This window comes from Chanodichthys erythropterus, chromosome 20 (assembly GCF_024489055.1).
Source record: "Chanodichthys erythropterus isolate Z2021 chromosome 20, ASM2448905v1, whole genome shotgun sequence".
Lineage (NCBI taxonomy): Eukaryota > Metazoa > Chordata > Actinopteri > Cypriniformes > Xenocyprididae > Chanodichthys > Chanodichthys erythropterus.
This window is the reverse complement of record NC_090240.1, coordinates 6,758,411-6,773,823: the sequence shown is the minus strand read 5'-3', so window position 1 is coordinate 6,773,823 and position 15,413 is coordinate 6,758,411. Positions and strand designations below refer to the sequence as shown.

The window sequence follows — 15,413 nt, the reverse complement described above, 5'->3', positions numbered from 1 at the left end:
AGATCTGTGCCAGTGGCTCAATACAAGCTACATACAAAAGAGGAGATAAAGGACATCCTTGACGGACACCACTGTGGATATTCACAGATTTGGAAAGATGCCCGTTTACAAGGATTTTGCTGACTGTTCCCTTGTACAGCAGTCCCACCCAGGCTATAAATCTCTCTGGAAACCCCATTTTTTGCAGTACCTGAAAAAGGTACTGGTGCGAGACTCGGTCAAATGCTTTTTCAAAGTCTAAATTTAGCACTACTAGCCGAATATTTCTGTCTCTCGCATAACAGATGGTGTCTCTAATCAACACTAGGCTGTCTGTTATCTTCCTCCCTGGTACGGCACAGGCTTGATCCGGGTGGATCACGTCTTCTAAAACAGTCGACATTCGTTTGGCTAAAATATTACAAAAAAGTTTGCAGTCAACATTTAAAAGAGAAATAGGTCGCCAATTCTTTAAGTCAGTCTTGTCTCCTTTTTTTCCCAGAAGCGTCACTATCCCTATTCTAAAGCTGTCAGGGAGTCTGTCGAGTGTGTCAAACTCTTTAAAAACTGTGAGTAAGTCGTGTGCTAAAATATCCCAAAACGTCACATAAAACTCTAGGGGTAGTCCGTCTAGTCCTGGGGATTTTCCCCGCTTAAAACCTCTAAGAGGTTTCTCATTTCTAAAATAGTAAAATCTTGGGATAAAAGCGTGTGTTGTCCCTCCAAATTTTTCTCTATAAAAGACAACACTTCTTTTAAAATCTCACTGTTTGTTCCCTTAATACTGTATAAGTCCTCATAAAATGTTTCTATTTCATTTAAAATTTCCTTTGTCGTGTTTGACTCCCTCCCTCCTGTTTTTAAAGTTGTGATTACCCCTCCCCGCGTTATGACCTTTTTAAAAAAGTACCTGGTACATTTTTCACCTTCTTCAATATCTCTTTCTTTACTTCTTAAAATAATTCCTTTGTTTTTTATTGTAGAACAGGTTGACATTTCTCTTTTTACTTCTTTTATTTCTTCACTAAAATCAAAACCATTATTAAAAAGATTAAAATACCTCTGTAATCGCTTCTGCAGCCCCATCATGCGGTTTTCTTCCTTTTTCTTTTTTTCCTTCCCTATCTTACTAAAAAACTCTTTTGTCCGTCCTTTAACCATCTCCCACCATTGTGCTCGTGTCTCATAGAAGTCTTGGAGAGTTTGCCATTGGCTAAACTGCTCCCTGTATTTTCTAACTACCTCCTCATCCTCTAACAGGGAGCAGTTTAGCTTCCACAAACCTCCACCTACCGTCACACCAACAGGAAGTGATAGAGTGCAGGACAGCATGGAGTGATCTGAAAAAAAGAGGGGGGTTAATCTAGCATCGGTTGGCGGGAAGTCACGTGTAAAAACATAGTCTATTCGAGAGGCTCTGGTACCATCACCATTAAACCAGGTGTAGCCCGCCTCTCTTTGATGCATTGTTCTAAAACAGTCAACTAATTTAAAATCTTTGACTAAACCTTGTAATAAAACCGATGTCTTGTCCACCCTAAAATCCTCTGTTGCCCTTTTCCTGTCTTTCTGAGTTAAAACACAATTAAAATCCCCTGCCACAACTAAGGGGACTCTGCCTAGCATGTGGGGCTGCAAGTCTTCTAAAAGTTCATACCTCTCGTTTTTTCCTGTAAAACCATATACATTAAGAACATTAAAATCTCTACCTAAAAAAGTCAGTTTTGCAAGAGTTGCCCGCCCGTCTCTCACCACTGTGCTACCCTTCACCAAGATATGGGGGTTATTAATTAAAATTGCAACACCATCGTTCTTGTTAGAATTTGACCCACTCCAAATGGAAGGGCCTTGAGTCCACAACTCCTCCCACCTCCTGTAACTTGCTAAAAAAGGTAAAGCACATTCTTGTAATAAAACGACATCTGACTTAAAAGACTTTAAAAAGGATAAAATGCTCTGTGCTCGTAAGATGGACTTCACACTTCTCACATTGATAGTGGAGAAAGTGAGTGCCATGAGCAGAATTAAAAGGTATGAACTTATCTTTTGTCTTGAGATTAAAAGGGAAACAGAATTACAGAGGCAGGCATTAAAAACGGATTAAAATCATGTGTTGAACTGTGTCACTAGCTCCTATCTTAACCCAGGGGGCCCGGGATCAGGAGGGCAAGTGCCTGATTCCTCAAGAGCCACAGAGGGAAACTCTTGTGACTCTTTCGGTGTCGATGTTCTTAGCTTTATGTGCAAAAAGGACACTTCATTGGGGGATTCTGAGGGCCACATACGATCCAGATCTTCCGAGGGGGAACTATCTGGACGATGCGTTACCCTCAGCTTTTTCTCCTTTTCAAATAATGGAGATCCCGCAGGCCTTTTCTGCACCTGAGCATTTGGGAGTGTACAATCAGTCTCACTCCCACTTGAAACTGTTTGGAGGGAGGAATCGGTCTCCTCCTCACTCTCTGTTTCTTGGTCTTTTCTGTCAGGGGAGGATGGGACTTCCTCTCCCACCATGTCTGACTTTGCCTCTTTGGCCGCCCCACTTCCTCCTTCCTGTCCAGTCCCTGAGGTTGGCTGGAAATTCAAATTTCCCGCCAAAACCTCAGGCCCCGCCTCCTTGTCTCTTTGTTCCTCCATTTTCTCTTTTTGTGGGGCGGCCATCTTGTTTCCTTTCAATTTGTTGGCAAAACTCTTAGGGCAGTCTCTGTAGAGATGGTTTGTTTCTCCACAAAGATTGCACCGTCTGCCATTGGTACAATCATCAAAACTGTGACCAATTTCTCTACACTTCCCACATACTAACTCTTGGCATGCTTCAGCGAGATGCCCAACTCTGCCACACTTCCTGCACAGTTTAGGCATTCCTTGATAATGTATGTAGCCTCTGTTCTCTCCAAGCACAATCATGGAAGGCAGATGTTTCAGGCCCTGGTAGCCCCCAGCGTCTTCCCATTGTTTAATGGGAATTCGCCAGGAGCATGTCCAGATGCCATCTTAATCAAACACTTTGACAGGCTGGCCTCGAACAGTGCAAAATCTACCCAACCAGACACAAATATCATCTCCAGTCACTGTTTCATTGAACATCCTGACAATCACAGTTTTAAGTGTGTTATCCGATAGTTTCTCCACAGTGAACATGGAGAACTGGGCTTTAACTGAATCAAACCTTTGCCAAAAGTCATTAAGAAGGGCAGCAGTTTTAAAACTTACATCAAATCCTTTGTTCTGAGGCAGAGTCATCAAACAATTTAAATCATCACATTTAAAAGCTAAGGTCTTTTGGATCAGCTTCCTGGAAAAGTCCATGCGGGACATTCCCAGGAGCTTCCCCTCAACCTCCCTAAATAAAAAGCGAACGCTGTGGTGCCTCCGCACGCCGGCACGGGCAGCCGACATGATGGAGACACCAACAGCCTAAAAACCTTAAAACAACAATAAATACAACAATAAATAACCAAATAAATAACTAAAAGACCTTACCTTAAAACTTGTTGGAGCTTGAAGCAGCAGATTTCAATATACCTCTCAAAAGTTGTGCGACTCGGGATATAAAAGATCTCGAGCCAAGAAACCTCCAAGAGGCGATCGCAGTCTCAACCATCCAACCAGACACTTGATCTTAGCCAAAAGGCAGAGAAGCGATGCCGTTGCCAAGCAGTGGGGGCAGAGCCGGCAAAGGCGACGCCCATCTGGGCCGCGGTGGGTTTCGTACTTTGCCTCTAGGACCACTGCTGTCGATCAGATCGTTTGTTAAATAGTGGAGATGATTTGAAACAACCTGCTTTCGCGAACTGGTCCTAGGTTTTTCCATCGACCTCCACAAAAGCACCGCAGTACAATTCTCTGGACTCCCTAGGTCGTTCTTGATCAGGAGGGGGGAAAAAAAAAAAAAGCTCAACTTTAACATTTGGATAGTGTGACGAGTCCCTCGTTCTTCCTGCTACGGCCGGCCAGTGGGTGTGGCTGGGAGACTCATCAAGTGAACCATGTACACCCGTGCTTCCCTCTATAAAGCTTGGGCTTTGTTTGGCGTGGTGTGTTGCTTGCTCCTGGGTGCTTTGGTTTTGATTTTGGTCTTTGTTTATTTTGAGTTCCTTATTCATTTAAATGTGGTTCTGTCTGATGTTTGGTTATTGATGTGTCTGACAGAAATTGTGTTTGGTTTTGTTGATTTCTTGTTTCATATATTTTCTTATTTATGCTGATAAATCTCTTTTCGTTGCAACCTACCAAGCTGCCTATGTCCTCCGTTTCATTTGTCACGGCTTTGAGCCGATCGTGACAATAGCGACCACGGGGTCATTTAGAAAACGGCCATGGTCGAGTGCCCCCAAAAGCCTGTCGTCCCTGAAGGAAAACTCAGAACTTTGCGAAACCAGGCGAGCGCACGCAACACCCGATTCCATAAAAGGGGCGTGCAAACACACACGGAGCCACAGACAACGCTACGACTGTTAGAAACCACAGGTTCTCTCGGCACCACCTAATCTGCTTTCAACCAGTATGTCCAGTGGAGAGCGTGAACGCAGTCCCCCACTACCATAAATTATGCAGTCAAGATTCCCACATTTGGGGAATTCGCAGGGGTCAGCACAACCGGGGTGCAATGGCTGAGCCTCGCCCTGGGTGAACCACCTTCCTGATCATGGTGTCTCCCCTGCCAGGTAAGCATGAGTCCCCAGGCCTCCAGTCAGAGGCTACCCTATCCCTCTTTGCCGTCCTCATCAACGGTGACCCCCCTCCCCCACCCCAAGCAAAGGAAGGGCGTGTCCCTTCCATTACTTGACTGCGATTTCCGTGACCATGCCTTCAAGCCGGCAAACTGCCAAGCACCTACAGGTGCTGGTCGTATGATTAGAATGTCATCAAAAAGTTGATTTCTTTCACTAATTCCTTTCAAAAAGTCAAACTTGTATATTATGTACATTGCACACAGACTGATATATTTCAAATGTTTATTTCTTTTAATTTTGATGATTATAACTGACAACTAAGGAAAATCCCAAATCCGGTATCTCAGCAAATTTAGAATATTACTTAAGACCAATACAAAGAAAGGATTTTTAGAAATCTTGGCCAACTGAAAATTATAAACATGAAAAGTATGAGCATGTGCAGCACTCAATACTTAGTTGGGGCTCCTTTTGCCTGAATTACTGCAGCAATGCGGCGTGGCATGGAGTCGATCGGTCTGTGGCACTGCTCAGGTGTTATGAGAGCCCAGGTTGCTCTGATAGTGGCCTTCAGCTCTTCTGCATTGTTGGGTCTGGCATATGGCATCTTCCTCTTCACAATACCCCGTAGATTTTCTATGGGGTTAAGGTCAGGCGAGTTTGCTGGCCAATTAAGAACAGGGATACCATGGTCCTTAAACCGGGTACTGGTAGCTTTGGCACTGTGTGCAGGTGCCAAGTCCTGTTGGGAAATGAAATCTGCATCTCCATAAAGTTGGTCAGCAGCAGGAAGCATGAAGTGCTCTAAAACTTCCTGGTATACGGCTGCGTTGACCTTGGACCTCAGAAAACACAGTGGGCCAACACCAGCAGATGACATGGCACCCCAAACCATCACTGACTGTGGAAACTTTAGGCTGGCCCTCAAGCGACGTGGATTGTGTGCCTCTCCTCTCTTCCTCCAGACTCTGGGACCCCGATTTCCAAAGCAAATGCTAAATTGACTTTCATCAGAGAACGTAACTTTGGACCACTCAGCAGCAGTCCAGTCCTTTTTGTCGAGGCGCCTCTGACGCTGTCTGTTGTTCAAGAGTGGCTTGACACAAGGAACGAGACAGCTGAAAACCATGTCTTGCATACGTCTGTGCGCAGGGGTTCTTGAAGCACTGACTCCAGCTGCAGTCCACTCTTTGTGAATCTCCCCCACATTTTTGAATGGGTTCTGTTTCACAGTCCTCTCCAGGGTGCGGTTATCCCTATTGCTAGTACACTTTTTTTCTACCACATCTTTTCCTTCCCTTCGCCTCTCTATTAATGTGCTTGGACACAGAGCTCTGCGAACAGCCATCCTCTTTTGCAATGACCTTTTGTGTCTTGGCCTCCTTGTGCAAGGTGTCAGTGGTCGTCTTTTGGACAACTGTCAAGTCAGCAGTCTTCCCCATGACTGTGTAGCCTACAGAACTAGACTGAGAGACCATTTAAAGGCCTTTGCAGGTGTTTTGAGTTAATTAGCTGATAAGAGTGTGTGGCACCAGGTGTCTTCAATATTGAACCTTTTCACAATATTCTAATTTTCTGAGATAGTGATGTAACAAGGTTAGTAGATATGGGAAGAAGGAGGCGGGAACCGGCGAACATTCAACAAAACTTTAATATAAAATAAACAAACAAAACGAAAGTAATGCCGGCAGACCCTCGCGGACGTCTGCCGGCCACACAAACATAATAAAACATAAAATAAAGTCCAGGCCTGGTCCTCTCTCGTCCTTCACTGATGTCGCTCCTCCTTTTATGCCTCCGGAGCTCCTCCGTGAGAGACTCGAGGCTCTCGCCCGCCCTGCTCGTCACATACCCCCAACGCCCCTCGCAGGCCGGGGGGTACCTCCGAGACTGCGCTTTACTCCCCCCCGGGGCCTGTCTCGGCGGCCGCAGCACCTGGGGGTAAGGACAGACAAGACGAGAGAAAGGAGACGGAAGCAAGGGGAGCGACAGGACGAGAGAGGGGATAGAGGAAAAAGAAAGAAAAAAAAATGCTGGGTCCGGCTCCCAGACACACTGCCGCTCGGTCCTCAGCCTGCCAAGAGGCTCTTCTTCGCGGTGCCATGCGGTGGCACTGGACGCTCGGTGGACGGCCCGATCCTCGACCGCCTCCTGGCGGCCGGCGATGGCTCCTCCGACTGAGGGCAGCCGGCAGCGAGTCCCCCGTCCCCTGCTCCTCCCCTTCATGGCGGACGGCAGCAGGCTCCGGCCCACGGCAGACGGCGGCGACTCCTCCGCTCCCTCCAGGTCCAGGACGGCAGCCACCCCACCTCGTCCCAGGAGCACGGCATCCGGGTCTCCGTCCCACCTTTCACAAGGCTCCAGCACCACCGCCTCGGGCAGCCTTTCGCGGTCTCCACTTCCGCGCTGCCCGAACTCCGCAGCACCGCGATCCCCCTCAGCAGTGAGGGCTCTCCGACAGCATGTCCCTCCTTCCTCCCGGGTTTCGGCACCAATGTAACACGGTTAGTAGATATGGGAAGAAGGAGGCGGGAACCGGCGAACATTCAACAAAACTTTAATATAAAATAAACAAACAAAACGAAAGTAATGCCGGCAGACCCTCGCGGACGTCTGCCGGCCACACAAACATAACAAAACATAAAATAAAGTCCAGGCCTGGTCCTCTCTCGTCCTTCACTGATGTCGCTCCTCCTTTTATGCCTCCGGAGCTCCTCCGTGAGAGACTCGAGGCCGGCACGCCTCGCAGGTGACGCTCATTATCACTCGCGTCACCGGCCTCGCGCCGTTCCCTCACGGCTCTCGCCCGCCCTGCTCGTCACAAGTGACTATACTCATCAAAATGAAAAGAAATAAACATGTGAAACCTCTCAGTCTGTGTGTAATGAACGAATATGATATATACAAGTTTCACTTTTTGAAAGGAATTAGTGAAATAAATCAACTTTTTGATGACATTCTAATTATATGACCAGCACCTGTACACGAGCTGCGGTCCTTTAGACCAGTGTTTCCCATCAGTCAGGCGTGTTTGATTAGATGTCTCCCTGATCAAACACACCCGATCCAACTCATCAGCTCGTTGGTAAAGACTCCAAGACCTCAGACGGGCGCATCAGACAAGAGTGACATTCAAGACGTGCAGTGCTGGTTTGGGAACCGCTGCTTTGGAACAACGGCGACCGTTTCATAAGGGTGCGAGACGGTGCCACCCTGCCAGCCACCCCACCGCAGGTACATAGAGACTCCTTGTGAAGCTCCAGCGACATTCCCTCTGCTATTAACCACAACGATTTGCAGTCCCCCAAAAGGGGAAGCACACCGTTCCTGGAGACACTGCAATACCAGGTCGATGCATGGAGTGGACGGAGCAAGCCCCGGTTCCGGCTCCATGAGCCAAAAATCCATTTAATATGTAGTCCCCAGATAGGGGACGTATCAGATATTAAACTGATAAGAACAGATTTTTTTTTTTTTTTTTTTTCTTTTATTTATTTTTTCAATAATCATTATTTACATACAAACAATAAATTTTTTCTTGGGAAAAATTAAAAAAGATTTACATTACGATTAAAATGTTTTGCTTAGTTTTTTTTTCCTTAATACATGATACATAAAACTTTGTATAAACAGATGTGTGTAAAAGAAGAAAGGCAATAAATAAAATACAATTGAAGTTGCTTAAAAGCCATAATTTAACCTAATAGATAGAATTGATCACGATTAAAACATAAAAGATAAAAAAGCTCTCTTATACATGAACGGGCACAGGCGACACAATACTTTTTTTTTTTTTTTTTGAGATGTCCTCATTCAACACTCCACAACAAACACCACGACCCAACACTTTTGGGCTGAGAGGAGAACCTCTTAAACCACGGCACCGCTGCTCCCTCCAGAAGGGGGGCATCTGCAGGCAGTCAGGGCGCGTGGCCACGGGGACCTTTCCTGTGTAGCTCCGACCCCCACGTCCGAATGGCAATGCGCAGCATACTCCTGCAGCCTGTTGTTGACCAGCTGTTTCATGGCGTGCAGGGTCACCATCACATGCTTCCCCACCAGCAGGTTTCTGGAGGTCCATAGTACATCTTTGTAGCAGTTGATAGTGAGCCAGGTTTGGGTGTGCTGGGCTGGTGTCATTTTCCTCTGGCTCACTCCTCCCATTATCATGGGGTAGTCCAGTTGTTGGACCTCCCCTGCTGGCAGGCTCGGGAATTGCTGGGGGCCGGCTGTTGCCCACAGGTCCCTCGCGACACTGCACTCCCAGAACGTATGTCTCACGGATTCCGGTGCATTACACCCTGGCCGAGGACAGATTGGATTTGTCGCCATTCCTCGGGAGTGCATCACGGCCCTGACCGGGAGGATCTCGTGAGCGGCCATCCATGCCAGGTCGCGGTGTCTATTGTGAAGGGCCGGATGGGACACATTTTGCCACACAGTCTGGGCCTCACCAATTTTGATCCAGCGCACTGGAGTCACCTGTTCCCGTTCCTGTATGAGAGAGAGAAGGAGGCGGTGATTTGTTAAAGATTTAGTTTCTTTTTCTAAAATATGCTTATTTAAGAACTTCTTGATAAAATCATACGCAGCAGATGGCTTAAAAGCAACTGGTATTGTGTGATTGGTGGGTAAGATTTTTAAGGACCTTAAATAGGATCCCATCCAGAAACGGCTCATAGCAGCAGTTTTATTATCTGTTTTTGTGTCTAATGCATATTTCATATGAAGTGCTGTATAGTATGCCCCTAAAAATAAATAAAAGTTTGGTATTCCTCTGCCTCCATTTCTTGGGGACTTCTTCATCTCCTCTCTTGTCAGCCTCTCCCATTTTCCTCCCCACACAAAGTGAAACATTTCTCTGTCCACGGATAAAAGGAACCATCTGGGGGGGTAAAACACAGAACAAAGCAATAAAAATAAAGGTAAAATTACAGATTTAATAATTAAAACCTTGCCTTCTATTGTCAGTTGTCTACGTCTCCAAAATCCAAATCTTTGTCTTACTTTAGCTAAAGCTTCTTGCCAGTTGCCCCTTCCTCCTCCTTCTCTGTCAAATTTAATCCCTAGTATCTTTATATCAGTCTTTTTCATTTCCAGGTCAAGACTCTTTACTTCTTTAGGATCCCATGGTCCAAAACATTGTACTTGAGTTTTTGATCTATTTAGTCTAGCCCCAGACGCCCTTCCAAACCAGTCAGTCAGGTCCATAGTCCTAGTAATTGATAAAACGTCAGTACATACAAGGTTCACATCGTCCATATATAAAAAGGCCTTGGCAGTCAATCCCCCCGCCCCTGGTATTGTCAGTCCCCTGATCCATTTGTCCCTTCTCAATGCCTGCGCCAGTGGCTCAATACAGGCCACATATAAGAGGGGAGATAACGGGCATCCCTGACGGACCCCACAGTGTACGTCTACTGCTTTTGTCAAGTGCCCATTTACCAAAAACCTGCTGCTTATCCCCCTGTATAGCAGTTCCACCCAAGCTACAAATCTCCCTGGAAAACCCATCTTTAGCAGTACTTGAAATAAGTACTGGTGCGAGACCCGATCAAAAGCTTTTTCAAAATCTAAATTTAGAACTGCAAGCCTAATATTTCTGTCTCTCGCATAACAGATGGTGTCTCTCATCAGAACAAGGCTGTCCGTGATCTTTCTTCCAGGAACTGCGCAGGTTTGATCTGGGTGGATCAAATCCCCTAAAATGGAAGACATACGAATCATTAAAAGCTTACTAAACAATTTACAGTCCACATTTAAAAGAGTTATTGGTCGCCAATTTTTCAAGTCAGTCCTTTCGTCTTTTTTGTGTAAAAGTGTAACAATCCCTATCCTAAAACTATCTGGCAGTTTCTCCATTTTATAAAATTCATTAAAAACAATTAAAAGGTCGTTGGCTAAAATGTCCCAAAATGTCTGATAAAACTCAAGTGGGATACCATCTTCTCCAGGTGACTTTCTTTTCTTAAAATGTTTTAAACATTTCTCCATTTCAGAAAGGTTGAAATCATTTATCAAACACGTGCTATCCTTAACGGGTTTATCAATTCATTCTAAAACTTCTTTTAAAATGCAGTCTTCAATCTCTTTCTTACCATATAGTTCATCATAGAAATCTTCAACCACCTTTAAGATGCTTTCTGTATTTGTCATTACTGTATTTTCTTTATTTTTCAATCCCACCACTGCGAAAAAAATAACTTGTACATTTTTCTCCCTCTTCCATTTCCTTTTCTCTACTTTGTAAAATGATACTCTTGCTTCTAACCTCCGATAATTCTGACATTGACCTTTTCACTTGGCGAATTTCTTCATTAAAATCAAAGCCCTGATTGCACAGGTTAAAATAGCGTTGCAGTCGTTTTTGCATTCCCACCATACATCTTTTCTCTTTATCTTTTTTCTTTTTTCCCGCCAGTTTAAAAAACGTCTTAGTCTTTCCCTTCACCATTTCCCACCACTGTGCATGTGAGTCATAAAAGTCTTTTAGGGTCTGCCATTGGCTGTACTGCTCCCTGTATTCTTTCACAATCTCCAAATCTTTCAACAGGGAACAGTTCAGCCTCCAAAGCCCCCTACCTGTCGTCACACCTATGGGAAGTGAAAGGGTGCAGGAAAGCATAGCGTGGTCTGAAAAGAAAATGGGGATTAATTTAGCATCAACTGGTGTAAGGTCCCTAGTGAAGACATAATCAATGCGGAAGGCTTTGCTGCCATCACCACTAAACCAGGTGAATCCTTTCTCCCCAGGATGCATGGTTCTGAAACAGTCAGTCAGTTTAAAATCTCTTGTTATGGTTTGCAATAAAATGGATGTTTTGTCCAATTTAAGATCTTCTCCTCCCCCTTTCCTATCATTTTTGCTTAAAATGCAATTAAAATCCCCTGCTAAAATAATCGGGTCCCTTCCTAAAAGGTGGGGCTGAATGTCTTTTAAAAGGTTGTATCTATCATTCTTTTCTGTATATCCATAAATATTTAATATGTTAAAAGCCCTCCCCAAAAACGTCAAGTTGACTAAAAGAGCCCGCCCGTCTCTTAGTACTGTGCTCCCCTTCACCAAGATTTGTTGATTTTTTACCAGGACAGCAATACCATCTGCTTTATTTTGGTTTTAACCACTCCAAATAGAGGGTCCTTGTTGCCATTTGTCCTCCCAATTCTTGTAATTGTTAAAAAAAGGTAAAGCGCACTCCTGTAACAAAAACACATCAGAGGGTTGTGTACTTAAAAAATTTAAAACAGTTTGTGTTCTCGTTGGTGACCTCACACTTCTCACGTTTAACGTAGAGATGGTGATGGTCATGAGCGTTAAAACGAGAATAAAAGAAGACAGAAACAACATTTTAAAATTTTAAAAACAAATTATCCATTTAAAAACACATTTTCTTGTAAAACAAGTTCTTCCCGCATTTCCACACCATTGGAGGCAGGGAACTGAACATGTTTTCCTTCTGAGTCACAAGGTGAGCTCCTGGGTGTGGATGATTTCAGCTCAATCGATAGAAAAGAAATCTCATTGGCTGTTTGGCTTGGGAATAATCTATTCAGATCCTCCGATGAAGAGGAATCTGAAAATCTTCCCATTTTATCCTTTCCCATTTCTTTCCAGAGAGGGGAGTGTGCCACTCTCTTTTTTTTTATCGATTGAGCACAGGGGAGTTGCTCACTTAATTGACTTTCTTGCAGTGAATCCTCTATGTCCTCCCCTACCTTTTCACCTACCTCTAAGATGTTTTCTTCTGCCTCTTCCCTTTGGTCTTCCTCCCCCTGTTGCTCCTCACTCCTTAACTCCGCCCCCTCATTACCTCTAACATCTGATCCTTCTCCAACAATCGCAGAAATTGGCGGGAGATTTGAATCTTTTGCTCCGCCCCCTCGTTATCCTTTTGTTTGCTTTTCTCAACCGCCATTTTATTTGCTTTAACTTTGTTGGCAAAGGACTTTGGGCAATCTCTGTAGAGATGATTGGAGTCTCCACACAGATTACACTTTCTGCCATTGGGACATTCGTCAAAAGTATGCCCAATTTCTCTACATTTCCCACAAAACGACTTCTGGCAAGCTTCCACTAAATGCCCCACCTCTCCACATCTACGACAGAGCTTGGGCATTCCCTGATAATAAATGTAGCCTCTGTTTTCTCCAAGCACAATCACTGATGGAAGATGTTTCAGGCCCTGGAAGCCCTGGGGATCTTCCCACTGTTTTATGGGAATCCTCCAGGAACAATTCCAGATGCCATCCTCATCCAGCATTTTCATGGCTTGGCCTCTAACAGAGCAATATCTACCCAACCAAGTACATATATCTTCTCCACTGACGGTTTCATTGAACATTCGGACAATAACCATTTTGTGGGTATTGTCGGTCAGTTTCTCCACCTTAAACATGGAAAAGAGGGTCTTTACATTTTCAAGTCTGGTCCAGAAGTCATTCAGCAAACTAGCTGACTTGAAACTTACATCAAATCCTTTATTAAAAGGGAGGGACAAAATACAATTCAAATCATTTGGTGTAAATCTCAAAGTTTGCTGAACAAATTTGCGGGAAAAATCCAACCGGGACATCTGAACAGGCTTTCCTTGGTTTTCTAAGAGTGTAAAACGCACGCTGTGGTGCCTCCGCACGCCGGCACGGGCAGCCGACATGTTGGAGGCACCAACAGCTAAAACAGGAGTTTAAAAAACTATCGACACAATAAAAGGATCTAAAAACAAGAATAAAAGACTTACCTTACAACCAGTATCTCAGTTAAAATGTTCTCCTAAAAGCAAGCACAATACAATATAAATAAACAATAAATAATAAAAAAGTACAGCTGTAAGCAGTACAATATACCTCTTCAAGGTAAAGGAAAGTGCTATTAAAAAAACACAGCCCAAAAACCCACAAAGAGGCGATCGCAACACTGCCAAATGACAAGACACTTGATCTTAGCCAAAAGGCCGAGAAGCGATGCCGTTGCCAAGCAGTGGGGGCAGAGCCGGCAAAGGCGACGCCCATCTGGGCCGCAGTGGGTTTCGTACTTTGCCTCTAGGACCACTGCTGTCGATCAGATCGTTTGTTAAATAGTGGAGATGATTTGAAACAACCTGCTTTCGCGAACTGGTCCTAGGTTTTTCCATCGACCTCCACAAAAGCACCGCAGTACAATTCTCTGGACTCCCTAGGTCGTTCTTGATCAGGAGGGGGGGGAAAAAAAAAAAAGCTCAACTTTAACATTTGGATAGTGTGACGAGTCCCTCGTTCTTCCTGCTACGGCCGGCCAGTGGGTGTGGCTGGGAGACTCATCAAGTGAACCATGTACACCCGTGCTTCCCTCTATAAAGCTTGGGCTTTGTTTGGCGTGGTGTGTTGCTTGCTCCTGGGTGCTTTGGTTTTGATTTTGGTCTTTGTTTATTTTGAGTTCCTTATTCATTTAAATGTGGTTCTGTCTGATGTTTGGTTATTGATGTGTCTGACAGAAATTGTGTTTGGTTTTGTTGATTTCTTGTTTCATATATTTTCTTATTTATGCTGATAAATCTCTTTTCGTTGCAACCTACCAAGCTGCCTATGTCCTCCGTTTCATTTGTCACGGCTTTGAGCCGATCGTGACAATAGCGACCACGGGGTCATTTAGAAAACGGCCATGGTCGAGTGCCCCCAAAAGCCTGTCGTCCCTGAAGGAAAACTCAGAACTTTGCGAAACCAGGCGAGCGCACGCAACACCCGATTCCATAAAAGGGGCGTGCAAACACACACGGAGCCACAGACAACGCTACGACTGTTAGAAACCACAGGTTCTCTCGGCACCACCTAATCTGCTTTCAACCAGTATGTCCAGTGGAGAGCGCGAACGCAGTCCCCCACTACCATAAATTATGCAGTCAAGATTCCCACATTTGGGGAATTCGCAGGGGTCAGCACAACCGGGGTGCAATGGCTGAGCCTCGCCCTGGGTGAACCACCTTCCTGATCATGGTGTCTCCCCTGCCAGGTAAGCATGAGTCCCCAGGCCTCCAGTCAGAGGCTACCCTATCCCTCTTTGCCGTCCTCATCAACGGTGACCCCCCTCCCCCACCCCAAGCAAAGGAAGGGCGTGTCCCTTCCATTACTTGACTGCGATTTCCGTGACCATGTCTTCAAGCCGGAAAACTGCCAAGCACCTACAGGTGCTGGTCGTATGATTAGAATGTCATCAAAAAGTTGATTTCTTTCACTAATTCCTTTAAAAAAGTCAAACTTGTATATTATGTACATTGCACACAGACTGATATATTTCAAATGTTTATTTCTTTTAATTTTGATGATTATAACTGACAACTAAGGAAAATCCCAAATCCAGTATCTCAGCAAATTTAGAATATTACTTAAGACCAATACAAAGAAAGGATTTTTAGAAATCTTGGCCAACTGAAAATTATAAACATGAAAAGTATGAGCATGTGCAGCACTCAATACTTAGTTGGGGCTCCTTTTGCCTGAATTACTGCAGCAATGCGGCGTGGCATGGAGTTGATCGGTCTGTGGCACTGCTCAGGTGTTATGAGAGCCCAGGTTGCTCTGATAGTGGCCTTCAGCTCTTCTGCATTGTTGGGTCTGGCATATGGCATCTTCCTCTTCACAATACCCCGTAGATTTTCTATGGGGTTAAGGTCAGGCGAGTTTGCTGGCCAATTAAGAACAGGGATACCATGGTCCTTAAACCGGGTACTGGTAGCTTTGGCACTGTGTGCAGGTGCCAAGTCCTGTTGGGAAATGAAATCTGCA

General features: G+C 44.9%; 2 non-coding genes and 1 pseudogene across 2 annotated transcripts; all 3 read right to left on the bottom strand.

The window, feature by feature from the left end:
• Positions 1–4,490: 4,490 nt before the first annotated feature.
• LOC137010071 (U1 spliceosomal RNA) lies at positions 4,491–4,654 on the bottom strand. The gene has a single exon (XR_010893150.1). It is a non-coding gene; the product is annotated as a U1 spliceosomal RNA (small nuclear RNA).
• A 3,312-nt stretch (positions 4,655–7,966) lies between these two features.
• Positions 7,967–8,183, bottom strand: LOC137010280 (U2 spliceosomal RNA; annotated as a pseudogene).
• A 6,301-nt stretch (positions 8,184–14,484) lies between these two features.
• Positions 14,485–14,648, bottom strand: LOC137010067 (U1 spliceosomal RNA). Its single transcript, XR_010893146.1, has one exon. It is a non-coding gene; the product is annotated as a U1 spliceosomal RNA (small nuclear RNA).
• Between the last annotated feature and the right edge of the window lie 765 nt (positions 14,649–15,413).